The sequence below is a fragment of the Athene noctua genome, chromosome 1 (assembly GCF_965140245.1).
Source record: "Athene noctua chromosome 1, bAthNoc1.hap1.1, whole genome shotgun sequence".
Classification (NCBI taxonomy): domain Eukaryota; kingdom Metazoa; phylum Chordata; class Aves; order Strigiformes; family Strigidae; genus Athene; species Athene noctua.
Window position 1 is genome coordinate 64,401,718 of NC_134037.1, and position 19,411 is coordinate 64,421,128.

Genomic DNA, 19,411 nt, shown 5'->3' on the forward strand with positions numbered 1-19,411 from the left:
AAATGGATAGGTATTATTCTTCTATTCTTGTGTAAATGTGGATCCTACAGCCCTTCCTTGGGCTCTGTTAGGACTATTTCTAGCATGACCTTCTCCATTAAGGGCTCTATATGGTCACACAGAGTCATTTATAAGACTCGATATATTGTACTAGATTTTGGATTTGCTGTCTTCTGAAATCACTTCCAAGGAGCTCACTGGAATTTACTTCAGTCCAAAGACACCGATTTAACTAAAATCATCATTTAATTCAATTGAATTCCTACCTGTGAAAGTCATATTTACAATAAATCACTGTGAAAAATTAGTGTTTGGTTATGAGATTGGTTTCTGTAGGACTTCTTTCAGTACCCGTGGCTCAGGCCAAATGCTCATTAGTTTTGTGCATGACCCAGTCTACTCTCACTGAAATCTATAGCAAAATAGCAACATGGTTCAATGACAGCAAGGCCAGGCCCCTCAATGGAAGACTTGGCCTTAGGTCTGTACCATGTAACAGCAGTGTGATTCTCCCATCCCTCCTCAGTCTGAAACATGTTACATCGGACAAAGATCATACGTAATCTTTTCAAGTCAGCCATATCTTACATTTTAAGAGACGATGCAACAGATGGTTAAAAGCTTTCTTTAAAGTGATATGTCTATTAAAACAACCCATATTACTAGGGGACTGTTGCCCATAATGGGAATTTGCTTCATTGAAGTGGAAGGAAACCAGACTTCAGAGAACCTTCATTATCGTGTTCAAGTATCTCACCTTAGATCGCTGCCGTTAACAAAAGTCCTCTCGAAAGGAAGGGGTTGTTAGCACATTTCCCTACAGAAGGAGCCTGTTAGCAAGATGGGGGCTGGCGTTAGTCAGGACTGTTACTCTGCAGCAGGGTTGTCAATCGCAATTATTCCTGCAAACCTGAGTTTTCCCCCCTGCCAGTTACTCTCTAAACTCTCAGTTTCAAAATTCACTTCATATTTCTGGCTTGTCCTACACTATGTCAATTTGAAGGCTGGCTTTTGGGGGCTGTTTTAGTTTAAATGTTTTTCTAGCTGTATTTGTGTAGGTCAAAAGAGTTTTCCAAGTCTGTTCTCTTTCTGAGTGGCGACTCTCCCAAGACAGCAAATGCAAGGTTTTTATAGACTTGTTTTCATGAAGATTTAGTCATCTTAAGTCTGAAATTATTTAGGAGAAAGATGACCATGTTAGTACAATTCACTGAATGCAAATTATGAAATTCAAAGGCAGACAGCTTGAGTAAAGTTACGCTTTAAATAGTATCACCAGATGCAAAGTAAGCAAACAGAAGGCAGGTAGGAAAGAATCTTCACAGATTTGTACTTTTTTTCCTTCATTTCATGTGACTTGCTGACCTCAAAATTTTCTGACATTCAGTACTTCTGAAAAGCAAGCCTTTTCTCCCACAACCCTCTCCAGCCGTAGGGCCTAACTTTTGCTTCTTCTTTTGAATTTTTGACTTACACTCTTTGGAGAGTGAAGTTAACCTGAGAGAGAGAGAGAGTGATGCAGCTGGTTGAACATGAGGCACCCAATACACTCAGTGAGATAATACTCAGGAGATAATACAAGGTGAAGGATAAGAGTATGAAATATGACTAAGCAATTAAGGATTTTCTTCTACTTCCCTGCACTAGATAGAAAAGATGACCAAACAGAGCTGCTGAATTTCCAGCAGAAAAAGAGCGTTCCGTTTCAAAGCAGAAAGGACTTTGTCACCATCCACGCTAACCTGCTCGAGAAGAAGGGGACAAACGCATCCTATAAAAGGCGCAATGATAGGTTCTGTCATGTGGCGCTTGATCATACTTGATCATTCATATATTCCCAACCTTTCCAGCAAGTCAGGGTTACTTTACGGTGGGGGTTTATTGTAGAAGAAACAAAAGGGAAAAGGTGAAGTGCGGACGTTGGTACTCGAGTGGATGAGTTGGTCGGCCGCTGCCTGGTTTGCCACCCATGCCCTCCGGGGCCCTCTCCTCTGCGCCCACCACTGCTCCCTGCAGCTGCCAGGGAGTAGCGAAGGGGAAGGGTCCAGGCCTCGGGCTGCGAGGCCGGGGACAGCGGGACGGGCGGGCGGCGGGCAGGGGTGCGGGGGGAGTGCGTGAGGGCGGGGGGCGGCGGCGGCCGTCCGGGGCGTCCCGGGGAGGCGGCTGCGCGGCGGCAGCGGGGGGCAGCGGGGCTCGGGGGGCAGCGGGGGCTCCGGCGCCGAGCAGGGGCCAGCAAAGGGCGAGCCCCGGCCGCCCCTCCCGGCACAAGTGCAAAACGTCGCCCCCGGGGCCGCGGTCCTCGGCCCTTACCTCCCCGCTCCCGGGGCCACCTTTTGGGGACCTTTTCTTAGTGAAGTCCCGTCCCATGCCAGGGAAACTCTACGTGCCTGTGCGTGAGGAGGTAACTAGTTGCACTCGCTGATCTGCGAGGAGTGTTTGGCTTCTCCCGTACCAGCCGCCTACTCCTCCTCCTCCAGCTACCCCCCCCCCGATTCCCCCCCCCCCCCCCCCCCCGCCCCCCAGCCCCGAGTCTCCCCTCCCGTTTTGCTCCGAGTTGCGCTTTATTTGTGTGTGGAGAAAGTGGGGGGGGACTTGTAGAGGGGATGTCCTGTTTTTGCCAGAGGAACGGTGCAAAAGGGGAACCTCGGCTCGGAGAAGGGACGAGAATAAATAAATAAGGAGCAACCCTAAAATAAAGGTAGCGGCATATCCCGGCAGCGAGAAGGTGAGTGTCTCTCTGACTTCCCAGTCCCCGAGGCTCCCTCCCACCCCTTCTACTCAGAGGTGGGGGAAACCGGCTCCCTGTCGCATGTGCATGTGTCCGTGGAGGTGGGTGTGTGCGTGTGCTTGCCTTTAGGGTTTATTTAGCATTGTTTTCATGTTGGTCGGATGACAAAAAAAAAAAAAAAAAAAAAAAAGTTGCTGTAAAACAAACGTGGTGGGAACGAGTAGCGGAGCCGTCCATCTCGGGGCAGAGTCGGGCGTTCGCCCCCGGTCCCACGCGAGTTTAGTTGCAAAAAAACCTGGTCTCCGGTGCGGACGGGTGACTTTTTGCCAGTCCAGCCGGACTTTGCGCCTCTCTTCAGGTGACTGCCCGGGCCGTTCTGCCCTCACCCCTGGCTGTGGCCGCGGCTGGTGGGGTAAGCCCCGAGCCGGGCGCAAGCCGTGCCGGCTGCCTTCGCATTGTTCCCCGCTTGCGCCTCCCGCCCACCCCCGTAGCGGCGGAAATGGGGGGCCCGGGCTGCGTCCCGCCAGCGGCCGGGGGGGATGCGGGAGGGCTCTGCCGGCCGCCTGGTCGTCCCTGCCGCCCCGCCGCGCCTGGGAGGGCCGGGGCCGGGGCCGGCGGCGGCACGACCGGAGGCTAGGAGGAAACGAGTTTTTCGGCGGCGGCGGGGGGGAGCCCCTCCGCCCAGAGCGGCGTGAAAACACTCATGGAGAGTAGCGAGCCCCTTCCCCAAGCGCCCGTTTCCGCCAGCGAGGGTCGGGTCTGGGCAGCGCGGGGGGTGAGGCAGCTCGGCCGGGACCCGCAGGCACAGGCGGCGGCACAGAGGATGGTCGGTTCCTCCGGCCGCCCTCAGGCCCCGGCTCTGCCCCAGCCCCCAGCCGCCGGCAGCGCTCGGGGGTCTCCCGAGCCCGCCTGCCCGCGGTGGCGGGGGGGGGACGGGGGACGGGGGACGCTGCCCCCCGCCCGGCGGCCGCTGCTGGGGCTCCGGCAGCCGCTTTTCCCGCGGTCCGAGGGGAGTGAGGGCAGAGCTGCCCGTTGTTTTTTGTTCCTCGCCGTTTCCTCTCCCCGAGGGATCCCTCCTGCCCTCCCCCTCCCCCGCCCCGGCTTGGTTTTCTTGCGGTTTAAAGACCAAACGGTGCGTTTTCGGGTTGTCCCAGCTCGCCCCCTGCCCCCGGCGCGGGTGCCCGCTGCGCCGGAGCACGGCGGCCCAGGAAAGCCCCGGCGCGGGGGTCCCGCCGCCCTTCCCGCCGGCGGCGGTGCGGGGTCTCGTGTTTTGGTTTGAAAGCGTTTCCACGTGGGGAAGCCTCTGTGTGTGTGTGTGTGTGTCTGTGTCTGTGTGTGTGTGTGCGCGTACTTGATCCGCGAGGAGGTAACAGGATTCTCCGTGTCCAAACCCAGTGGGCTGTTGGCCATTAATTTGCCTCTCCGGCTGTCATTACAGACACTTCCAAAATCAGATACCCGCGGAAAACCGCCGGCTGGGTTTCACACGGCTCCGGCGGCGGTTCTCCCCGCGCCGCGGGGGCTCCGCGCCCTGCCCGGGCGGCGGGGGGTGCCCCGGGGCCGCCGCCCGGCATCCACCCGCGGGGGAGCGGCCCCGCGGCGCTTGCCACCGAGCAGCGAGAGCGGGAGCCCACGGCAGCGCCGCTGCCAATCAGTAATTGGCATCTAAAGTTTCATTTACGTTTATGAAACCGCCGCTGAGCGCCAAGTCGGTACGGCGCTGCCTTCCCGTTATCCCGCGGGCAGGATTTAAAGCGGAGCGCACGGAGGTGTGCGTGCGTTTATCTCGCGAGCGGCGATGTGAAATAGCTGGTATTTACAAAAATCCTGGGAGGCACGCCGTACCAGACAAGGGAGCGCCTTGGCCGATCCGAGTTTAAGCATGAAGTCATGCTAGAACAGTAAGAAACCAGTATTTTCAGTTTTGTCGGTTTTGTCTTACGTGTTTCACTTGCTGAGACTAGAAAGTGTATCTAAGATAAACTAATCGACAGTTTAGAGTAAAGTATACAAAGCAAGCATCATTTCTGCGTGGTAAATATTTTTCTTTTGGCCTGACCTCAGTGTTTATTTGTTATTTGAAGAGCGTACTTGCATTAAAGCTCAGGTTATATCATTGTTTCATTTCCTTAACACTCAAAAGAGCGGTTTCGTAAAAATACTGAGGGCTTCTCTCGTTCTCCTCGTATTTCTGAAAATGCTGCCGAACAACAAATGTTTACAAACCTACAATATGTATCATATTGTGGGTGAAGTGGAAATAGAGATTGTCATTTCTCTCTCTTCTCTGTGATTCTTCCTGTATGTTTGACATTAGCATTAGCTGGGCTACGTCTGAAACAGCTCTTCTAGCTTTCTTTAGAAAATGCTGATATTTATGTTACCAAATATTCCTCAGTCAAATTTAGTAAAAACGGAAGAGGAGCATGTTGACTAATTTTTTATGTATCTATGTTCAGATAACTCATATGCAGTTATAAATTGTTCTGTGTATATGCTTGTACTGCTAATAAATTTAGTTGGAGGTTACTCTTGCTGTATTTGTATTTGTCAATGGCATCACAACACTTTGCAATAGAAATTTATTCTGCTGTGTGGATAACACCAATGGGATAGAGAAATTCTAAACAAGGAATTTAATGAGCAGATAACCGCTGGGTTCCCAGTTAAAATGTTTCAAACAAGGCAACTAGAAATACAGCTATAGATAGTATCCTGTTGCATATTTTTAGCCTCTGATGCAAGCTTTGAGAGCTACTCTTTAAACTTTAAGCAACTTTTACCTTGCAGTCCTAGAATTAATCAGTGTTAAACACTGGCATTTGGTATGGGAAAGGTACCTGTCTGTTTCCTTGATGACCTGGTGGTACTGCACGACATTCAATGCAATCTCCCACTGTTAAAATTTAAAGTAGTTTTCCCTCTATTAAATATGAAAGTTAATTCAGAAAGAAGAAAGAAATTCCTGGAATTTCTGTCAAACGTTCTGGGACACAACTACTCATTTTTTTTCTGTGTTATCTTTTTCTTTCTTGAAAGTAGGGACTTTATGAACTCAGGGTAAAACAGGTCTCCCTTTTTATAAGGAGAGTTTATTCAGCATACTTCTATATTGCAGCTGCTGATCATATTTCATAGAGCTGTTAAAGCACTTAAAACCTAAAATTAGGTACTGTCTGGTAGTAAATATTTCAAATCACTCCTTGAAGAAATAAATAGAGAAGTGGGCTTAAAAAAAAAAAAAAAAAAAGAAAAAAAAAGAAAAAAGAAAAAAGACGTTCTGAAATATATCATTGAACAAAAGTAATCTTGCTTTGCTTATACTCAAAATAATGCCTTTATAACCTAAATCACTGATTTCAACACAGTGTGCTTTTTCTTTAGGTTTTCTTAATCTTCAGCATTTTATTGTGATTTTATACTGACTTTATTTGATATCATAACCTAGTACTTTGTTCATGCTATGTTTACTGCAGCAACACTTGTATTAACAGGTATCGAATTAACTTCTAACATACCTGTACTTCCAGGGAGTATTCTTCTGATACTAAGAACTGAAACGTAAGTTCCCTTGCTTCCTGGTGTGTATGTTTCTGGATGGCTTTTAATTGCAGAAGGTGTACAGTTGCTTCTTCCACATTTAAAATGAATTAATTTGCAGATTAGTGGTTTTAATTTGTGGGTTTTTTGTTTTATGGTGGTTTTCTATTTTTCTTATAGTTGAACATGGGAATAGGTTTGTTTGCTCGTTATCGTTCATTTTTAGTATTGTCAGGGTTTGCAAGAAGGATGCAAACACAGGGGCATCAGACTAACAGACTTAGGTCAAGTTGATCAAGTATGTTTTAAGTTTTTGAAAGTTCAGCAATAAACCAAATCTGATAGCAGAAACACTCAGAGGTCTTTGGTCTCTACTTTGCACTTGAGAATCCAGTGTTATTTCTACTACCTAACATATCTATAATCTTCTTGCCATTTTGCGTTAGAAAAGCAGTATTTATGTTGTGCAAGTGGAAAAAGATTTTTGGTATTTGGTCATCGATTGAGAGCTTTATAAGTAAACTTTTAATATGTGGTATTAACTTATGTGCTGTTTTTCTATTTTGAATTTAAATATTGTGTAAATGTGTGTCCAACTTAACCTTTTCTGTCATTGAAAAGTGCTAATTGATCTTGCCGGCCCTGACATAATAGTATAGTTTGATATTTGAAACCTTTCAGCTTTGGCATGGCCCTTTAATCACCCCTGAGATTTCAGGGCATGGTTCTAGTGAAGGCATAAACTGCTACTCTTTTTAAAATTAATTAAAAAGGATTATTAGAAATAAGTTATCTTTTTTGTTTTTTTAAAGTCAACTTTTCTACCTATTGAAGCCCCAGGCTTTACAATATACATTAAAAACTTTCTGCTTTACTTATATATATTAGGTGACATTTTAGAGATTGCTGTATCGAAATCAGATTTTTATGAAATAATTGTTTGGCCACTCCTTACTTCTGTGTTGCAATATTATTAAATCTGTCATTAAATCAGAAGTGCTTAAAGGAACTTGGATGCACTTTGCAGTGCGAAAGCTCAGATATGAAGAGTGTTTATCTGTCAAGTAAAGAATAGAATTTATTTGAAAAGGTAATAAAACATACAGTTTTAGTCCACATTGTAGGTTGTAATGCTGCCAGAAGGATTCCTTTTGGGATGCCTGTAATACTGGACCTTGGTGAAAACTATTTTTAAGCAAATTCTTCTTCTTGTCTCTAAGCCTGAGAAATGTGTTGAATAGCTGGCCTACCTTTTGCTTTAATGTTAAACAGTGAAATTACTTTGATGATTGATTATCCTATATCAAAATGCATCACTGGGCAGTCTCACTCACAGGGCTGTAGATAGGCTAGTTGTCAGACTTTTGAGCAAAATGTCATATGCTAGTGGCTGTCTGAGGAATACTAAAGTTTAAGCATTTTATTTTCAATTTGTTTAAAGTTTCTTCATGATGAGGGAAGATTATAATGAGGAGTGATTATCTTCAGAACTGTCAGAGGTCCAGATGCCAGTGAGACTAGTATATATTTGATCTTAAGGTACTAGGCTCAGGTACTAGACACTACTAAACTTTGATTTAGACTGCAGTTATCATGGATTTGAAAGAAGGATTTTGGAGGTCTTCTGTGCCTAAATTCCTTTGGAGGTCTGTGTCCTTTTCCTAGAATTGAAAAAATAAATAAAATTATGGTGATTTTTCATTAAGCAGCTGTCCATAGAAGTAGAGTGTGGCAAATAATGTTGCAGGACTGCGTAGAGCTGTTTTAATTGGATGTAATTTAAGTGCTGTCTCTGAAGAACTCAGTCTGTCTGGACTGACTGAATACTGTGTCTTTACACCCGTGTTGCCTCCTATTGTGTCTAGACTATACAATTTGACTAATTTGGAGCAGCAAATTGCAAAAAGACCTCCCAAGACAACCTGCAAAATATTCACATACGGAAGACTAATTTTCATATAGGTGAGGACTTCTTAATTATGTATTTAAGTTAATATGCACTAGATTTTTTGACAACATTAAAATTTATTACTATTGTGACAGTAATATTGCAACGCAGAAGTATGGAGTAGTCAAAAAATTATTTCATAAAAATCTGATTTCTGTGCAGCAAGCTCTAAAATGTCACCTAATATATATAAGTAAAGCAGAAAGCTTTTAATGTATATTGTAAAGCCTGGGGCTTCGATAGGTAGAACAGTTGACTTTAAAAGACCGAAAAGATATTTTATTTCTAATAACCCTTTTTAAACTATTGTGATAAGTTTACATTGTCAGGAGTGTAAAGAATTACTGCTGCCTTTTTTTTTAATTGGGTAGATGCAGCAAGTAACTATTCTGCTCTTGACACATATATAATTAAACCACAGAAACCTCCATTAAAATACCATAAAGTGTCTGATTTAGACCACAAATTAAAAGAAATACAGAGCTGACTTTGCAGCTTTTCAAATAATTCTCCTCTATGACTATGTGTATATAACTATTGAAATCAATGCTGGTGCATGAGGTAATTGGAAACTTAACTTGATGTTTTGTGCCAGATCCTTAGCTGTTGCAAAGTGGAGTAGGAATGTCGAAATTACTGAAGTGGTCTCACATTATGCCAGATGAGTATCTAGTCCTCTATTCTTAGTGCAGTCTGTTTTTTGGGGGAGGTGTATTGTAGTATACTTTGAATGTGTGAGATCACAGGCACAGAGTAGTGAGTGATCCTGCAATACCTAATAAAAATAGAGGAGTGTTAAGTATAAATGTCCAAATCATATATTCAAGTTTTCTTCCATTTTAAGACATTTTCATACTCCTATGTTAGAATACATATTTTTATTTTTTACAGCATTTTATAAATGACAACAGAGATGTCTTTTATGGTAATTCTATTCCTGAAAATGATGCAGTTAGAAATATTGTTAACTGACTGTATTCTTTTAATTCCTTTCAGGCAACTTTTTTGCTCATAGAAGTGAATAGTCAGGTTGTGTTTACTCAGGGACGTTTTGTGAATGCCAAGCCTATTCAATGAAAGGTGTGAAGTCTGTTTACCATGTTAAATCCCACCTGGATATGCCTTTTTATTTATTGTAGTATATTCCCAGAGAATCACAGAAAATTAAGTTCACTTACTCCCAAGTGAGAGCAGCTAAATCAACCTCTGTACACTCTGGTTTATGCGTTGTGACATCACGCTATATGTGAGGTCTTTCTTGCAGCTCTCCCGAGTGTCCCAGTGTAGACATGGTTTCACAAAACCAGGCACAGCTCAGGCAGATTATGCGCATTTCCTCTGCCAAGTTCTAGCAATGCAACTCAAACTTGGCCTAACATTCCTGTTCTGGTCGTCTTAATGCGGAGAACTAAGGACCGGGAAACTAATAGGGCCAAATGGTGTAGAGGTTTTACAAATGGAATAATTATATTCTGGGAAAGGGTCTCCCAAATAAAATTTCCAGGTTGCCCCAAGGCAAGATTTGGAACTGTGGTAGGTTTCTCAAGTGGAAAGATTAAAGTACTTTTCCACTCAGCCACTATTTTTATGTTTATTCTAATCTGGTGTGATAGAGGGAGATGGTGTAATGTTCGTATTAATTTGGTTCAGTTGATTGCTCCCTCAGAGAAGCAATTTTTCTGTTCAAAGCACCGTCTGAGTGCTGAGCTCACTGTGCAGCAGTATGGCTGGGAGTCACCTGCAATAAGAGGTCTTTCGGCTAAAATGGCCAGCTCATGTGTTTCCTAGTCATTTCTGGTAGCTATTTAACTATGATTCAGCTTGTTTTCCAACTTTCTGACTAGACTGTAGTCTAATTTCTCCAGGGGCTAGCTGAGTAGTCAGATTTTTGGCTTAAGACAAATCAAATTGAAGGAGGTACTTGCTGATAGTTATGAAACTACCCAGATTTTTGGGGTCTTCTTTAGCTCTGCACTGAAGGAAGTCCAAGATCAGGACTGCATCTTAAGAGATGCTGTCAGATCAGGATTAAGCCTGCAGCAGTTCAACTGTAAGGTCTTTAGGAAAAGGGCTATCATTTTGCTTTGTTTTTACATAGTTTGCTAGGGATACTGGTTTGCATAAGCAGTAATACTAGTAATCTGTGTGTGACTCCTTGCTGTGTGTGACCAACCGAATCTGGAGTTCCTACATCCCTCTGTTTTCCGTGGCAGAGGATGGAAGAGAAGAAAGCTATGGTTTCACATTTGGTGGCCGTGCTTCTTAAGCAGCCCTTTACCCCTCCTGTGCTGGCCACTCGTTTAAGCTGGATCTGTTCCTTGCTGTGGTTCACAAACAGCTGTGCTGGCACGAGGCAAAGGTCGGAATGAGTGGCAGCACCCGCACTGCCGAGCCTGGCACCAGCGCTGCAGAAATAGCTGCGGAACCACAGTCTCCGTTACCTAATCTGCCACCTCTATTAACTGAAGTGCAGGGTCAAGTCTGTGGGATAGGTGGAATTTTTCAGAATGAAAACATTGTCTGCAAAAATGATCCCTTGATCTTCGACCAAAAGGTTTTGTTGATGTGGGGTTTTTTAACTAAAACGAAAGGTGCCGCAAATAATTTGCAGTTATATGTGCAGGTTAAAACAACAGGGAAAGTTACTGTACCTCTGGAGGGGACAGCTATGATGGTTTCAGGGGAAGTCAGGAGTCCAGATATGATACCAGATGATAGAACTTTCCCAGGTCCATGCAGTGCTGTCCAGAATCTGGGCTCATGGAGGACAGCCAGGGCATAACTGCATGAGAAGAATGTCATTGCCGAGGGCTGCAGCACTCATGATGGGCTGCATTCTTCTACCACTATTCCTGGGGAAAGAAGCGGAATAATTTCTCAAAAGTGGCCATTGCTTAGCTGTCACTGTGGACAACTGCTTAATTTATGGCAACTATTTTTTATTAGTCTCTACTGTCACAAAGTATTAACTTACATGCTATCACGTTCCAAATGTCTTTTCTATGCTGTTCCCATATAACACTGAAATACGCATACCATACCACATCATGGGTTTATGAAAATCAAGCATGCCAAACTCGTGATATTGTTTTTGATGTGAGTACAAGTTTGATTTTAAGAGATAAAAGTAGTGATGTAATAAAGTTCCGTAAGTGTTTTGAGTTGACGTGACTTTTTGATTAATAAACTTAAAGGATACGAAATCAGCTTGACACAAATGAAATGGATTAAAGAGCAAACTAAAACATAGATTTCCAAAGTACTCGTTAACGAGTCTTTGAAGAGGACACTATTACAAAGAGTTTTTCATTGTAGTCTTCAAATCAAAAACTATTTATTATTTTACCTGTGACACAAAGATTAGTAAATTCTACAAGAAGTAATACCTTTGATTAGGTCAGTTGCTGACCTAATAAAAGAGATCTTCTTACAAACTTTCTTGTACTTCTGTCGTCAGACTGTAATGCCTACAGTACTGCTACTGCATAAAGGCTAGGCATAAAGACTGAGGGAAGGGTAAATAATGAAGAGAGCAGATTGCTAAGAGTAGTCTGGCTTGTTCAGCAAACTGAGAGCAAGCAAACAGTATGTGCTTCACTACAAGTCAGTGGTTTATTTAAAAAAACAACTGGAGGCCATAGCAAGCGATCAGGATGGTATCATAGCCAAAAAAAGGAGTAGCATTTTAAACAAAGTACTAGGCAGAGTAAGAGAGGTTACATTAGCTGTGTAGATAGTATGGGTGCAGCTACTACTGAAAAGCTGAGCCCTCTTTTTGCTTTCAAAAGGAAGCTGGAAAAATTGGAGAAGTTTCATATATAAGACCAGAGGAGTAATTAAACGACTGGAAAACATGTCTTCCAGGGGATAAGCAGGTTTTAGTTTACCAAAGGAGAATGTAGCATAGTTTGATCACAGCTAATAAATATCTAAATGGGGGAAGGGGAATCTGGTAAAGGGTCCATTGTCAAAGCAGCTATTATCATTTAAATCTGGGAATACCTGTTTTTCATAATTACATTGTGTTGCACTCTTGGTGTTGGCTCTTAGTAAGAGAGACTCGGCTGTGGGATGGCAAGCTGCTCTGTGGACTTCACGGCATTCCAGTTAAATGTGGGGACTGTTGGTGGGCCAGGAACCAAAATGAGTGCAGACAGCTTTTGTGAGGATCAGCAGCATAAAAATGAAGGCTACACAACACTTCTAATGTGGGTTTTAGCATTTTCTTTGTGCTGGGCAAAGGTGGCACATAGGAATTTTGCTACTTTTCATTAGTTGTGTTCTGACGATCTCAGATTAGGTTGATGGCCTTATTGCAGGAGTGTTAGGTTTGATAAGTAATAATTGTCTTCCATTCTATCAGACGCCATCTGAGCTGTGTGCTGGCACAAGCAGGAGTTCCTTATTCTGGGACAGTTTTGCATTCTCATGTTTTGTTTCCCGTTGTTAAGTAATTCTTTGAGAATGGAACATTTTTCTCAAATGCAGTATTTAGGGGTTACTGTCAACTTGAATTAAGAAAAAGGTTGCTACCAAACCAGAACCAAAGTACCCGTGTTTATTTGCAGTGGCTTTACTTTTATATTTCTTTCCGGCATTTCAAAATGTTCCATTGAAGAACCGTATGCGAAACACTTGCAGTAACAGGAATGACAGTTGCCGGCAAAGTGGGCATTGAAGCTGACAGATGGAAAGGAAGGGCAAGCTGTGAGCTTCCTCCTTCATCAGGGTGTTTCTAGGAATTTCAGCAAGTATTTGATCTTCTTCAGTAACTATCATTGCATATACATACCGCTGAATATGCTCTTCAAAAAACAAATAGGCTATATAGATACTATGCTGTCACAGCTTTCATTTCAACATGTGATTGGATTCTTTGGGTTAATTTATTCAGCCTTGTAAAACCGCTGTTTGTTTTTACCTGGAGGATATGCTCATTTTCAGGTTTTCCTAAATTGTAAAATGGTAAGTAGGGCTTCTGTTTTAGAAATAGCCTTTATTGTTACCTTATATTATTTCTGTGTCCCAAGGTGATTTTTTTTTTTTTTTATTAATGTGTGAAAGGTAAATTTGATGTGTCTTTTGGGGAGATAAAATAATAAATAATTAATATTTTCAAGTTGACAGTGTCTCTTTAAATATTCTGTCTCACCAAGCATAGCCTTTTTCTTTCTGTTTTCAGTGGCTTGTTTATAAAGAACTGAAATGTTTTATTTGGTTTGTTTTCAGCTATTTTCTACAAAAAAGAGAAGGGAAAATGTCTCCAAAATTAACCAAAATATGCCATGTATTAAAAACCAAAATCCTTCCCCCTAACAAAATCTAGTTGTTCAAAACATTGAAATGGGCAGCTAGTAGGAAAATAAAACTAAATTTTTATTAAAATTCTAAAAGAGTATGCTTCTAACTGGCATCTTTGCTTTTTTTTTTTTTTTTTCCCTTGGGAATCGTCTTTCTTTTAGTTAAGGATTGTGTGGGTTTGATCAATCATGAATTTGAAAACAGTGCATTTAAATTTCTGCTAATCAATTTCCCTTTATTTTTAGGGGAACACAGTGGGATTCTAGATTAGATTTGTTTACAAATCCAGGCCAGAAACAGTGTTACATTTGTTTTATTTATTTCTGGCTGGAATAATCTGTATTTGATTATTCTGGAACGTCTCAGAAGAGGTCTGTGTAGCTGCATGCCTTATCTAAGCATGAGTGAAGAGGTCTCTCGCAGTTGGGAAGCCCCCAAGCATCAGTGGGTTTGCAGCTCTGGTTTCAATCTCAGCAATTTCACGGCATATTGTGCAATGTTAGGATAAGGGAGGATTTGCTGAGTGTATAATTCTGTACTCTGAAATTCTTAAAGCTAATCCTTCTTATTTGTTGCACAGGTAGGGGATGGGAGTGGTAGGAAGAGTAGGGGAGTCAGTTTTAGTCATATTTGTGTACCTGTAAAATTGGTACCCGGTTTTGCAAGAGTGGTAAATTCTGCATTTTTTGTCATAGATCCTTTATGTTTCTTACTTGTTTTACATACCTAACTGATGCAGAGGTGTCATGGTCTGTGTTGCTCTACTTTTTTGTCTTGATGCCTGCTTTTGACTGGTACCAAATGGTTTTGTGGTGGTGACTTGTTTCTAAGTTAGAAGTACCCGATTCAGAGTGAGAATATAATTTTAATTTTTCTTGAATAAAATGTCTGCAAATACCACACATCAGGAAATTCAGTTCAAAGAAGCAAACTGTGCTAAACTGACAGTTATGCAAGTGTTCACCAAAGACCATGCAGAATTTGCAACACTGTGTGTAACAAATATATAGTGACTGGCATGAAAACCAACTGTTTGACTTGAATTTTGAGAAGTTTTCAGGGTATTACAGTTTGGTGGCATGAATCATGGCCACTTTGATTGCCGTATTTAATGTCTGACATGAATTCACATGCTTAGAAAGGAAGATGGGAATAACAAGTTATGTCCTGGTTACAGATGTGTCATTTTTCAGGGGAGAGAGCAGGTAAAAGGAAACTAAATGAGCACAGAACTGTAAATGCTTGATGGGTGTTGAAGATCCCTTCCCTGTTCTTAACATAAGTCATAACCCAGTATGGATAATTCTGTTGTCTCAAGATGTGGAAATACCTGAGCTGTGTTACCAGGAGCAAACACTTTTTCATCTCCAGCAGGGATCACAGTGAGACCCTAAACCTTCCATGAATCTGAGTCTCAGGGTTATCAGCGTCCTGATGATAGAATACCAGGATTTTATTTTTAATTCCTAATTTGGTTTTTGTGCTAATAATATCTGACATTGCACCTTGAAAGCATCTCATTTCAGAAACATGGTTTCTATACATACTACAATCTATACTGTATATTCAGTTTAGACAGGCATGCTCTTATGTACATCCATGCTGGATACTATGCTGGGATGAGACTGCTGAGCGGGTCCTGGAGCATACCCCGGGGCAGCCCCCTCCATCTGGCTGGTTCGCTGTCTGTCACCCATGTATTTGCTGTGAGAGCTAGGGCTACAGAGAAAGCATCTGGGTCTGTTTGCTTTTCAGCGTATCCTGGAAATTCCTCCCGTATTCCTTCCCTGTAACTGAGTAGCTGGACAGTGTGCTTGGTTGCAGTAGGCAGGAAATTAATCTGTGCTCAGAAACCTGTGGAGTTGTGGGAGTTATGTGAACTCCTAGGCTAATTCTGATAATTCAAAAGAAGTATTAATGTATCTTCCCTATTTAAGCAATCCATCTACAAATGCAGATTGCTATAGGCAGATGCCCAGCGGAACACAAATCCCAGGGAAGATGATTTCCCTCCACCATGGGCCACAGGACATGCTCAGAGCTAAAACAGTCTGGGCACTGGGGATGGTGCAGCGTGCTGCCCTCCCTGCTGCAGGACAAGGGCTCTGGGTAAGGAAGGAGCTTAACATTTTGGAGGTCACTAACAGATGGAAAAGTGGGTTCTGCATGTGTTACAAAGGGTTCCAGAAAGCTCCAAAACTTCTCTAAGAGTAAAATTCTCATCCTCAACAAGCTAAAAGTTCGCTGAAAGCAAACTGATCCAAGGAGAGCCATATCTAACCCTCCAGAGATGAGGGCCTGAGGGAAAAAAAAGGACTAGAAGAGGAGGAAGGGAAGGATGGGCATTCCGTATTTTCCTTAATTCTCTAGACTGCAGAGTAAGATTTGTTTCTACAAAGCAATACAAGTTTTTCAGGAGGCTCATTTCACTCACCTTGATATCAGGAGGTGAAGACCAGTTACCTCAGCTAAGCCTAAATACACATGCAAGATTCCCAGGTCACTTCTACTTCCTGCAAGAATCCTTCTAATTAAAAGGAATGTGAAAAGAAAAATTTTGAGAACTAAAAAAAATGTTAAAATTCTGTATACTTTCCACCTGTCAGTTTCCCTCAGGAAAGCAGTATATGTCCCTGACTAGGTCATACTGTCAGGATGACTGTTTTTTTACTGTTTATTATGTTTATGGTATTTAAAATTTGATAGTCATTTGCTCTCCCTTGATGTTAGATATACATAATGTTTCTTACTGTTTTTTCCACTAAAGAAGAATTGTTTTTATTAGGGTTGACACTCCTTTCAAGAAAACACAGCACTTGTGTAAGAGAAAATATAAAAGCCAACAAAGCTAAAAATTAATTAAAATAAAAATATAAAAACATAATTTAGTTTAAAATGTGTTAGAAATGTATCATGCAATAGTTTTTCTGAGATTATGTTGAGAGCTGAGTTTTCATTTTGCCTTACAACATAAGAAAGCTTATGTCTTCTTTTTCTACCAAAGCATGGACAGATAGTGATCTTCAGTTTCTAGAAAGCCCTATGATTATAATTTTGCTTATTTTAAAAGTGTTGGGTTTTTTTTTGTTTTTTGACTTGCCTGCTAATAGTTTCACTTGAGTTTTGAAGAAATCTACGTTATAAAGCACATAAAACCTCATTCCTCATCTGGGGCGTGGATCTTTCTTTTGCAAATATAATACTATTAGGGACTGAGACAGCAGTATGTTTTTACTGTCCAAAATTCAGTTTTGGACTGTAGATACAGGCTAACTTGAACTTCTAATAAATCAGCATTTGGTTTCCTTTTCTTTTAGCTTATGTTTTATCTTTTTCACATGAGACTACAAGTGGTATGCATGCTGACAACTGGAAGAATGTTTTCCTAAGTAAGAAAAAATTGAATGTTAGGTGGTGCCTGTTTATTACTGCCAGTACCCTCTCTCCTGTTCCTTCAAAAAAACGAGTTTCACAGGAAACAGATAGCATGAAATCATCTAATGTAGTGAGATTGCAGTGCATATGCACTAGTTCCTTGCACTGATTCTAGAGCAATTAATTTTCCCATTACCTGCCTTGCATAACCTTTCACAAGCGCCTCAGATGTGCTTCAAGCTCCTCAGATGTTCTGCAGTGAAGGTGCAAACCAGACAGAAGCTTGTCTGAGGCTGGGGGTGTTCAGACCTTGGCACCTGCCTTCTTTTGTTGGCATCTTACTGCTGCACATCCTGCATATGTTCAGTTGTAGTTATCAAGCACTAAGTACCTACTATCACAGGTTTCTGAAGTAGAGCACTAGATAATGAGACATTGCTCTAGTTGTGACCACTTCTCACTTAACATTTTGACCCTCAACCTGTGGCCGTGATAGAAATTAGTTGTTCTATGTGGTGATGAGTTAATTGTGTTAACCACAGCAGCGTCCTTTCTGTTTATTCTCTAGGCTTCTTATTGACACATTTCAAAATGTAAAAACCGATATACTAACTTTGGGATCCTGCAGCTCCTGTACTATATTGACAGACTATCACCATGATATAACCTCAACAGAAGTAGATGTTTTTCAGATGAAAAAGAATGACAAGAACGTGACAATGTGCCCCAGGGGATTATAATGTGGAAAAAAATGTTGTGGTAGAAATTGAGGACTACTCCTCTATAATTTCATTTAAGAAGACCAACTTGTAGTTGAACAAGGGAGGACTTTATTCCTAAGTTTTTGGGTTGAAGTGAAAGGGAGGAAAATTTTTTTCTGATGGCCAAACTCCTCTTCCAGATGATGGATTCTTCTTGGAGCTCTGTCTCTCCATCTGCCTGACTAGAAGGCCTGAAGCAGCCTCTGAAATACTCTTGGGAAAGTTCAAGTGCTTTAGGGCTGTTTTTTACCTGTGGGTCCCCAAGCTTTACATTCTTTCTTGAGCTTCTGAAAGTTGCAGCACAGGATCTTATTAGACATTCCATAGAAAATGAAACTGCTTCAGTCAGTTGTTTATTTGTTGCAATCCTAATCTTCTGAAGAAATCTTTGCAAGGGGAGAGACCACGTCCTTGCTTGTCTTACATTTTCAGTTATTTACAAAGCAGTGTGCAGCAGATCCTCAAATAGTTTTGTTGGGGTTTTTTTTAACTTATGGGTGTATCTCTGGGAGGAAACACATGTTTCTCCTCATGGTCGAGTTCTGGAAGTTGCAGTTTAAATTTGATGAAGTGTTTTATTCCCCCAGATAAAAATAAATAAATAAAAAATTAGATTTAAATGCAATTGTTGATGAGGAAAGTCAGGAATCCTCCTAATTAAGACATTTCTTAGAAAGGTAAAATTTTTATCTGGGAGCATAAAACACTTCATCAGTTTTAAAGCCACATCTGCAAGGACTAGATCAAGAGCAGAAACAGGCATTTTTCTTCATTCTGGCTTGTCTGTGAGTTTAAGACTTTTAACAACAGTTTTAAAAATAGTTAAACCCAGTTAGAAACATTTGCAATATAATAGGGATATGAGTGCCCTCCCTCCCTCTGTTTTTAATCTGGTTCTCTTGATGGGATAAACTACAAGGTTGAATTGGTAACTGGATTATTGCCTCATAAAACAGCACGAGGTTACTATTATCCTTTAATTTTATATCTTTATTAGGGAGTAATGTTGGTCTTATTTAAGTCACTGACTTCTCTAATGGTTTTTCTCCTCTTTTACAAATTTATAAAACTAAACCCTAAAGGATTTGGTCTAAGTGCAGTTGGCATAACTGCCGTTATAGAAGTCATTGTGTTAGCAGTTGGTTATAATCAGCTGCTTTAGCTGGGCTCAAAATGTAGCAGGATTTAGCTGTTGATAGGTAGAATACTGATAAAATATTAATTCTGAGTTTTATTTTAAAAAGCTCAATTTCTAGTAAGAGTATTCAAATTTTGAGGCAGTGTGAACAACAGAGCCTTAGAAACTATTATAGTATAGCATGTTTGTGCAAAGGATATATTTAACACGTTGTGTATTTCTGCAAAGATTAAACAAGCTTGTCTTTGTCCTTGCAATTCAGTAAAGTAAGTTAAAAAATAAGTGAAGGTCAGTCTTTTTTAGAAGGTGACTAATACAAGTGGCATATTTAATGATGTGTTCCAGTGGGTACATCCACCTGAATTTTGGGACACAACACAGATATTGTGGGTGAGTCATAGGCAGTTCTTAATAGTAAAACTCCTGTTGGACTTACATGGTCAGGATGTTTTTAAAATACTGATACATTTTATTTTTTAAGGAAAAACGTGACATCAGTGTGTTTTGGTTAAGACCCTGATCAGTATGGAAAGAAACGTGAATATGGGTCTGTCTGTTATGGTATGGATCTGTAATTGAGTTATAGTTGAGTTTCACACATAAAATGAGGGATCTGTCAC

The 19,411-nt window shown here is 41.6% G+C and overlaps 1 protein-coding gene across 10 annotated transcripts in view; it reads left to right on the plus strand.

The window, feature by feature from the left end:
* Positions 1-2,590: 2,590 nt before the first annotated feature.
* Positions 2,591-19,411, plus strand: part of EYA4 (EYA transcriptional coactivator and phosphatase 4) — a 158,539-nt gene continuing 141,718 nt past the window's right edge. For all 10 annotated transcript variants that reach the window (XM_074896350.1, XM_074896349.1, XM_074896352.1 and 7 more), the window contains exon 1: positions 2,591-2,725. The gene's annotated coding sequence lies outside the window, so the exon portion shown is untranslated. The remainder of the gene's footprint in view (positions 2,726-19,411) is intronic.